This window comes from Podarcis muralis, chromosome 1, assembly GCF_964188315.1.
Source record: "Podarcis muralis chromosome 1, rPodMur119.hap1.1, whole genome shotgun sequence".
In the NCBI taxonomy this organism is placed as follows: Eukaryota; Metazoa; Chordata; class Lepidosauria; order Squamata; family Lacertidae; genus Podarcis; species Podarcis muralis.
This window is the reverse complement of record NC_135655.1, coordinates 80,440,118-80,446,671: the sequence shown is the minus strand read 5'-3', so window position 1 is coordinate 80,446,671 and position 6,554 is coordinate 80,440,118.

The window sequence follows — 6,554 nt, the reverse complement described above, 5'->3', positions numbered from 1 at the left end:
CTAAAAACTTGTATGTCGGGGAAAGGGTTATTCACCACTGGCCTGCAGAAGAGGCACGGAATTAACAAGTGAGGCAGGTGTGGTTTGTACCAATTGGAAGAGGGTAGATTACTGTTCTGTCCAGCACTGCACAAGCATTGGATTAGGGAGGTAGCCAAGAGACACTTCTAGGCTGGCATTTTACTTCAAGAGCCTGTGGTATAAAGAATTGTGTTCCTTCCCATTTATTTTTTAAGTTAAAAAAATTCTTCCTCTCATTCTGAAATCTGCTTCTTTCTCTGCCCATTGGACTGTCCCAAACACTTTACAAAAACCTCCAAATGCAACTGTTTTAATATTTGCATTCCTTCAAGTCATATTTGGAAACTGACGCCAAAAACAAAACAAGGTTTAGGGCCCTCACAGACGTTTGTTTGTACAGTTAAGTGCACAGTTCCTATAGAGCTCTTAAAGAGCTCTTTCCTCTTGCACAACAGCATAACTACAGTATTTTTTTAAGTGAACGAGCAAAGTCCAGTCCAATAAAGGAGTTGTATGCAGAGTGGTTGGGAGGAACCAGCTGACCTGGACAAAGTTGTTCAGATCCCAGGGACCTTTCCTGGGCAATTTAAGCCCCTCTGAAATTTGTGCTGAACTTCATTTCAATTTCTATACTGCCCCTAACCCCATATCCTCCCAGCAGACTCAGAGCACCTTCTATCAATGTTAAGCCAAAATAGCATTTTGAAGAAGCAGTTTGATTCAGATTGCTATGCTAGTCACTGAGAAAAGGCTGCAGCCATAAGCACACATCCCAAGCAGAACCATATTGGAGAAACCTAGACAGATGCTTGCCTTTAAAAATAAAGAAGGGAAAAAAGAATATATGTTGCTTAGGAGGTGAATTGTACCTTCCCCTTCCCCATTCACATGGTGATTTCACATCTCTAGGATAGATGGAACATAAGATGTTCACATGCAAAAAGTGCAATACCCCCAGCAGTTCGGAGAGTCAATTGCAATTTCATGTGTAGCACACAGAGAAAGAGAATAAATGAATAGTTTTAGGAGCTGTCCATCTTGAAGCAGGCATCATTTAACCCAGGAATTAAATTCCTCAACTCCTGCTGACAAAATGACAGATCTACCAAGCTAAGCATAATTCCTATGGAAATTATTGTGGTTAAATTAGTAAAGTGCATGTTCAAACACAAATTTTCTTCAGTAGCTGATGGACAAAACACTATATGTTCCAATTAAAGTAGCTGAAAGAGGTGTATGGATTAAATGCTAAAAGCAATGAACATTTGGAGCTGGAAATTCCTCTCTGAAAAGCAATACTAAAGTAGCCCTACAAGATAAACTGTCTTTAAAGTGGATAATGTGGCTGGACAATTGGAATCACCACAGGTTTTAACTGACTAATCCTCATGTGTCAATTAAGAGTCCTCTGTGTATTGTTTCAATTGTCTGGTCGTGTTATCTGCTTAGTATGTGGTCTGCTGCGCTTCAAAACAATCTTCTCTCATTCCTTAGTGTGTTAGGGCAAAATACTTGCACAAGTGCCATGGGAGAGCCTCTCCTACTCTTCATGATGCTGAAGGGAGGAGGTTGCTCCTCTCCTCCTTCAGAGCAGTAGAAAATCCAACGCTGAAGGAAGCAAAGGGAGATCCACATCACAGCTGCTGCTGCTGCCATTTATTACAACAATTGCAAATGAAAAGTAGTCAAAACAGATTAGTCAAAAGTAGTCAAATTACAGGAATAGGGTGGGCCCTGGAAGCGCACATCTGAGGGGTCAAAGGCCCGGTTAAAGGGTTCTGTCTTCAGCTTTTGCCAAAAGCTGTATAGTGAAGAAACCAGACACACAGAGATTCCCCATATGTCCTTCTTTGTGAAGGTCAGATGTCAAACAGAGCAGGACTATTGTGCCATTTATTTATTTATTTATTTATTTATTTATTTATTTATTTATACCCCGCCCATCTGCCTGGGCTTCCCCAGCCACTCTGGGCGGCTTCCAACAAAATATTAAAAAACAGTAATGCATCAAACATTAAAAGCTTCCCTAAACAAGGCTGCATTCAGATGTCTTCTAATAGTTGTCTAGCAGATTTTAATGGGTACCTCTTTGCCTGTCCTAATACATCAGTGGTGGGAGACGTTGCACCTGGTAAAATTTATCTTTCTATAGCACAGAAGGCCTTCTCTGTGTCAGTGGCAATGGACCTGAGGCATGGCTGGGAGGTCGCATGAGGCCTTCAGGAGCCTGTGGGCCCCCTCTTGCTCTGCAGACTGGGAATCACTACTTCTTATCTATTCATACTGATAAGAATATACAGATTTGCCACACACAGAAGCTCTCAGGGCAGCTCACAAAATGTTATCACAATGAAAATCACATTCAAGTCTGTTGTCAGTAGGGTTAGGGAGAAATTTGATTCAGTTTACAGGTGATTCTATCTAATTCACGCTTTCTGAAGCAATATGCAGACCAAATTAGAGCCATCTTTTGAAATGGCCACTTCTCCGAATTTTGCAACAACATTTTTCAGCCGACAAATGTGTACAAAAATGCAAATATTGGGAAGAAGCATGAATAAAATGCATACGAAACATACAAAAATGCACTGTAAAAGAAATTGCTTTGCAAAAATGTCCATGATAGGCAAAATTAGGTTCAAAACCTGTATATTAGGAAAAATTCACACTAAAATGTTGGTGAATTTTCATTGGGACTTAAAAAAAAAAAAGCAAACAGATCTAGAAATCCAGAGAACTGAACTTATGGTCAGAAAAATGAACAAATGAATGAAACTTTGTCTATTGAAAAATAAGTAACTGAGAGAAACCGAAATTGACAGATTTGTCCACCCCAATAACAAAATTAACATGATTTCTATAGGGTGTAAGGATTATACTGGTGGCATTTCTTGTTCATATCCATTGTTTTCCTTGATGGTTGGCCTCTGCCAACTAGGCATCAGAGCTACTGCTGACATTTCTCCTCAGGAGAGTGGGACTGAGCAGCTGGATCTCACTCAGTGAAGGCAAGTCTTTCCATGTTGGTAGTTGCCAGGCAACAGATCCCACTGATACCTTCTGAGTCAATTGGTTCTCACTCAGCCCATAATGAAGCCCATCTTCCCTTGCTGGATCCCTCTTCTGTGGTGTGTGTGTGTGTGTGTGTGTGTGTGTGTGTGTGTGTGAGAGAGAGAGAGAGAGAGAGAGAGAGAGAGAGAGAGAGAAGGCTACTCAGCAAGCCCATAAAAAATATGTGATGGCAGAGAGAGACCAAGCAATCCTATAATTCTACAAATGCTACTCACCTCTGACTCCACCCGCAGTTTGCCTCTGGCCCTACATACTTCTTGTATGTGGCCCCCAACAGATTACCCTGTGAGAATGCAGCCCTTGAAATAAAAAGGGTTCCCTACCCTGGGCTTATGTAATTCAGACAAGCTTTCTTATATATACCACTATGACATGTCTCATACATTCTTTTGTACACTACTTGACCTCAAAAGGTAGCTTATTAATACTGTGAATAAATGAAAATAGAAACTAGTACAGTAGCTGTCTCATATATGTCAGTAATCCTATCCTCTTCCCTTCTGAAGACTGTACATATCCCATTGCTAAAACATATTACCCCCATCATTCTCAGTCTCTCTCTCTCTCTTTTTGCCTCACTTCTGGACGGCTTTCCTCAGAGAGGATGGCCTGGCTGGTGCCTCATTCTCACACCTTCCTTTTGCCAGTCAGAGAGCTTTCTTCCATTTCCCCCAGCATTCTTAAATGCCAGCTGAGTGGGTCTTCTGCTGGTTACGCTCACTTATTTTTATCTTCCCCTGCTGTTTCCATTTTGCTCTTTTAGGCTGCAATTCTATAATCATCTTCCTTGGAAGTTAGTTCCATCGACCTCAGCAGGGTGCACTTCTGAGTAGACATCCATAGGGTTGTACTGCCAATTACATTGTGCTGGTGTTTTCGTTTCATTGCTCTGATTGCTTTTATGGTTGTTAACCACCCTGGAAGCTGTGCTAATAGGGCAGAGAATCAGAGTTCCCGCCCCCATGAAAACATAAAGAAAACACATTTTGAAATACACGTGACCTTCAAAAGACACATTCCCGAGGCTGCCTCTCCTTTTTCCATTTCAGGGTGTCTTTTAGGGTTGCTCAGGGTGTCCCACTCCACAAATTCTAAAATTTCCACAATTTCAGCATTTAACATGTACCAAGAAGATCCTCTTTCCAAGTAACAAGGCACTGTGAGAGGCAAAGTTGGCAGGTTCCTCTACAAATCCCATATACACTTGTTACCTGTAGACATAACGAGAAAAATAGGTACCGACCAGCTGAGTTAACTATTTTCTAAAAAAATATATTAAAAAATCCTTTCTGTAACAAGGCAAAAGACATTTAACTAAATGAAATTTAATGAGGCATTTGTAAAGACAGTCATTGCTAGGGGCTGTTAAGTGGCAAATTGAAAGATGTATAAATCAACTCAGCCATTAACTACTGTGCCTCCACAATAATCGGCTCTGGGTGGTGAGTAATTAACAAATAATCAAGAGTGACATTTCCTTTTGGGCGTCATGGGGAGGGAGGAATGCTGATGTGAATGAAGCTGCAGGGGGTGCAAGGCAGCTGCGAGGTTATAGCTGTGGTGGACGTTCTGGAGGGACTAGTCTCCAGGTGCAATAGGCAGAGCTTCTCTTTGGGTCATCATGTAGCTTGCAGTGGGAGTCATTCATGGCTATTGCTGTCACATGTCTTCTCTCTACCCCAATGCCAGCCTTGCTATTAAAACATTACACTAAGGGTGAGCAACCTGTGTGACCCCCAATCTTTATGGATGACAGCTCTCATCATCCCTGACCACTGACTGTGCTATCTGGAGCTGATAGCAGTTGTAGTTCATCAACATCTGTAGGGCTACAGATCCACCATGTCTGCCTTGAACATACCGGAGGAACAATCACGGTGCTGCTAGGTGGAAAGATTTATCCTCCACCTCCTGCCTTTATTCCAGATTTGCCTGTCTAATCTAGATTATACATCTAGAGAGGGAAGGGCAGAATGAAAGCCACAGTACCAAAGGTCTGCAGAACAATGTTTTTTCTGAGCGCAGAATTCTCATCTTTTGTTTCTGTCTGTGAAGACAGGCTTGAAAGTGCCTGTAGAAATCTACCATCTGTTTCTCCAGCCTATGGATTATTTGGGTTGCCCTTTTCTGCCTGGCAGTCGTATCCTGCACTAATTTAACAAGCAAATAAAGAGGAAGAGGGGAACATCTGATATGGAAATCTCATTCCAAATTAAAAAATGGCAGTGGTTCTTCTCCTCTGTGGCTGAGTTACAACCAAGCAGCTTGATACCCGCAACAGATTGTGTTTGTGTATGACTGGGGCCATGTGTCTCCTGGCGCAAAATCCACTCTCTTGCACTGGCTCAAGCATATGGCTTGCACATTCCCGCCCCCCGCCCCCATGTATTTCCATTTGGATAGTACAATGGAACTGCAAGAAGCAGAAGCACATCCACTTGCCAGCACTTCTCGCAAGATTTGGAAGCCACACTGTCTGCTTCCTTACAGTGACAAGTGATTCTCAGATGGTCTTCTCAAATTAAGTTCCATTGGTTAAGGGAAACGACCATTACTTTATTTTGACTTTGGGGGACTTCCTCACAGCAGTGGACTTGGCGCTGCTAATGCATGCATGTTTTGCACAGTGTCCACACAACATCCTCATCAAAATGTGAGAAGTCTACCATATCTGCAGGAAATCAATAAGGGACAAAAAGGAAAAAAGGCAGAAATGGTAAATACGGACTGCGTGTGAGAGACAGACAGGCAGAGAGAGCATTCTGATGAGTACAAGGTTGTGTGGACACTGCACAGAAGTTCACAATAAACAACAGTGTGGCAGCCTCCTCCTAGATCATGTCCAAAGTAAGGTCAAGATATTGATTTGCTGTGGGTTGATATGTCTCCGATATCATGCCAATCCTGCAGCCCCATGCACCAATGCATTTCTGTAGTGCTGACTGCTCTCCATTAGAGGGCAGCAGTCAAACTTCATGGGCCTTGCATGTGGTGGTTTTCTTTGTGCAGAGGACTTAGGGCAGAAGTAACTTTAAAAGTGTGGGGTGAGGTGAGATACTTTTGCCTGTCTGTGGTTCCTTCTAATTTATCTGGGTAAGAGCACCAGATTAAAGGCCACAGGATGTGCTGTCCATTCAAATGGAAATGTTACTACAGGTAACAAATGGTTTGATGCAGTGCTTTTTTTTCTTAAAAAATGTTTAGGGGTACTCTCAATTTGACTCAAGAAAATCACCATTTTATAGTTCAAATCAGGAAAAAGAAATACAGTAAATGGACAAAAGTACAAAGATTCACAAAATGTTTAGGGGTATGCGTAATCCTGCATTCCCCCCAGAAAAAAAACACTGGTTTGATGAGAGAGGCTTGTGGTTAGGGATAGATGAATCTGTCAATTTCAGTCCCCTAAGTTTCTCATTTTTCCAATCTTAAAAAATCACTTCTCCACATTTCCACAAGAA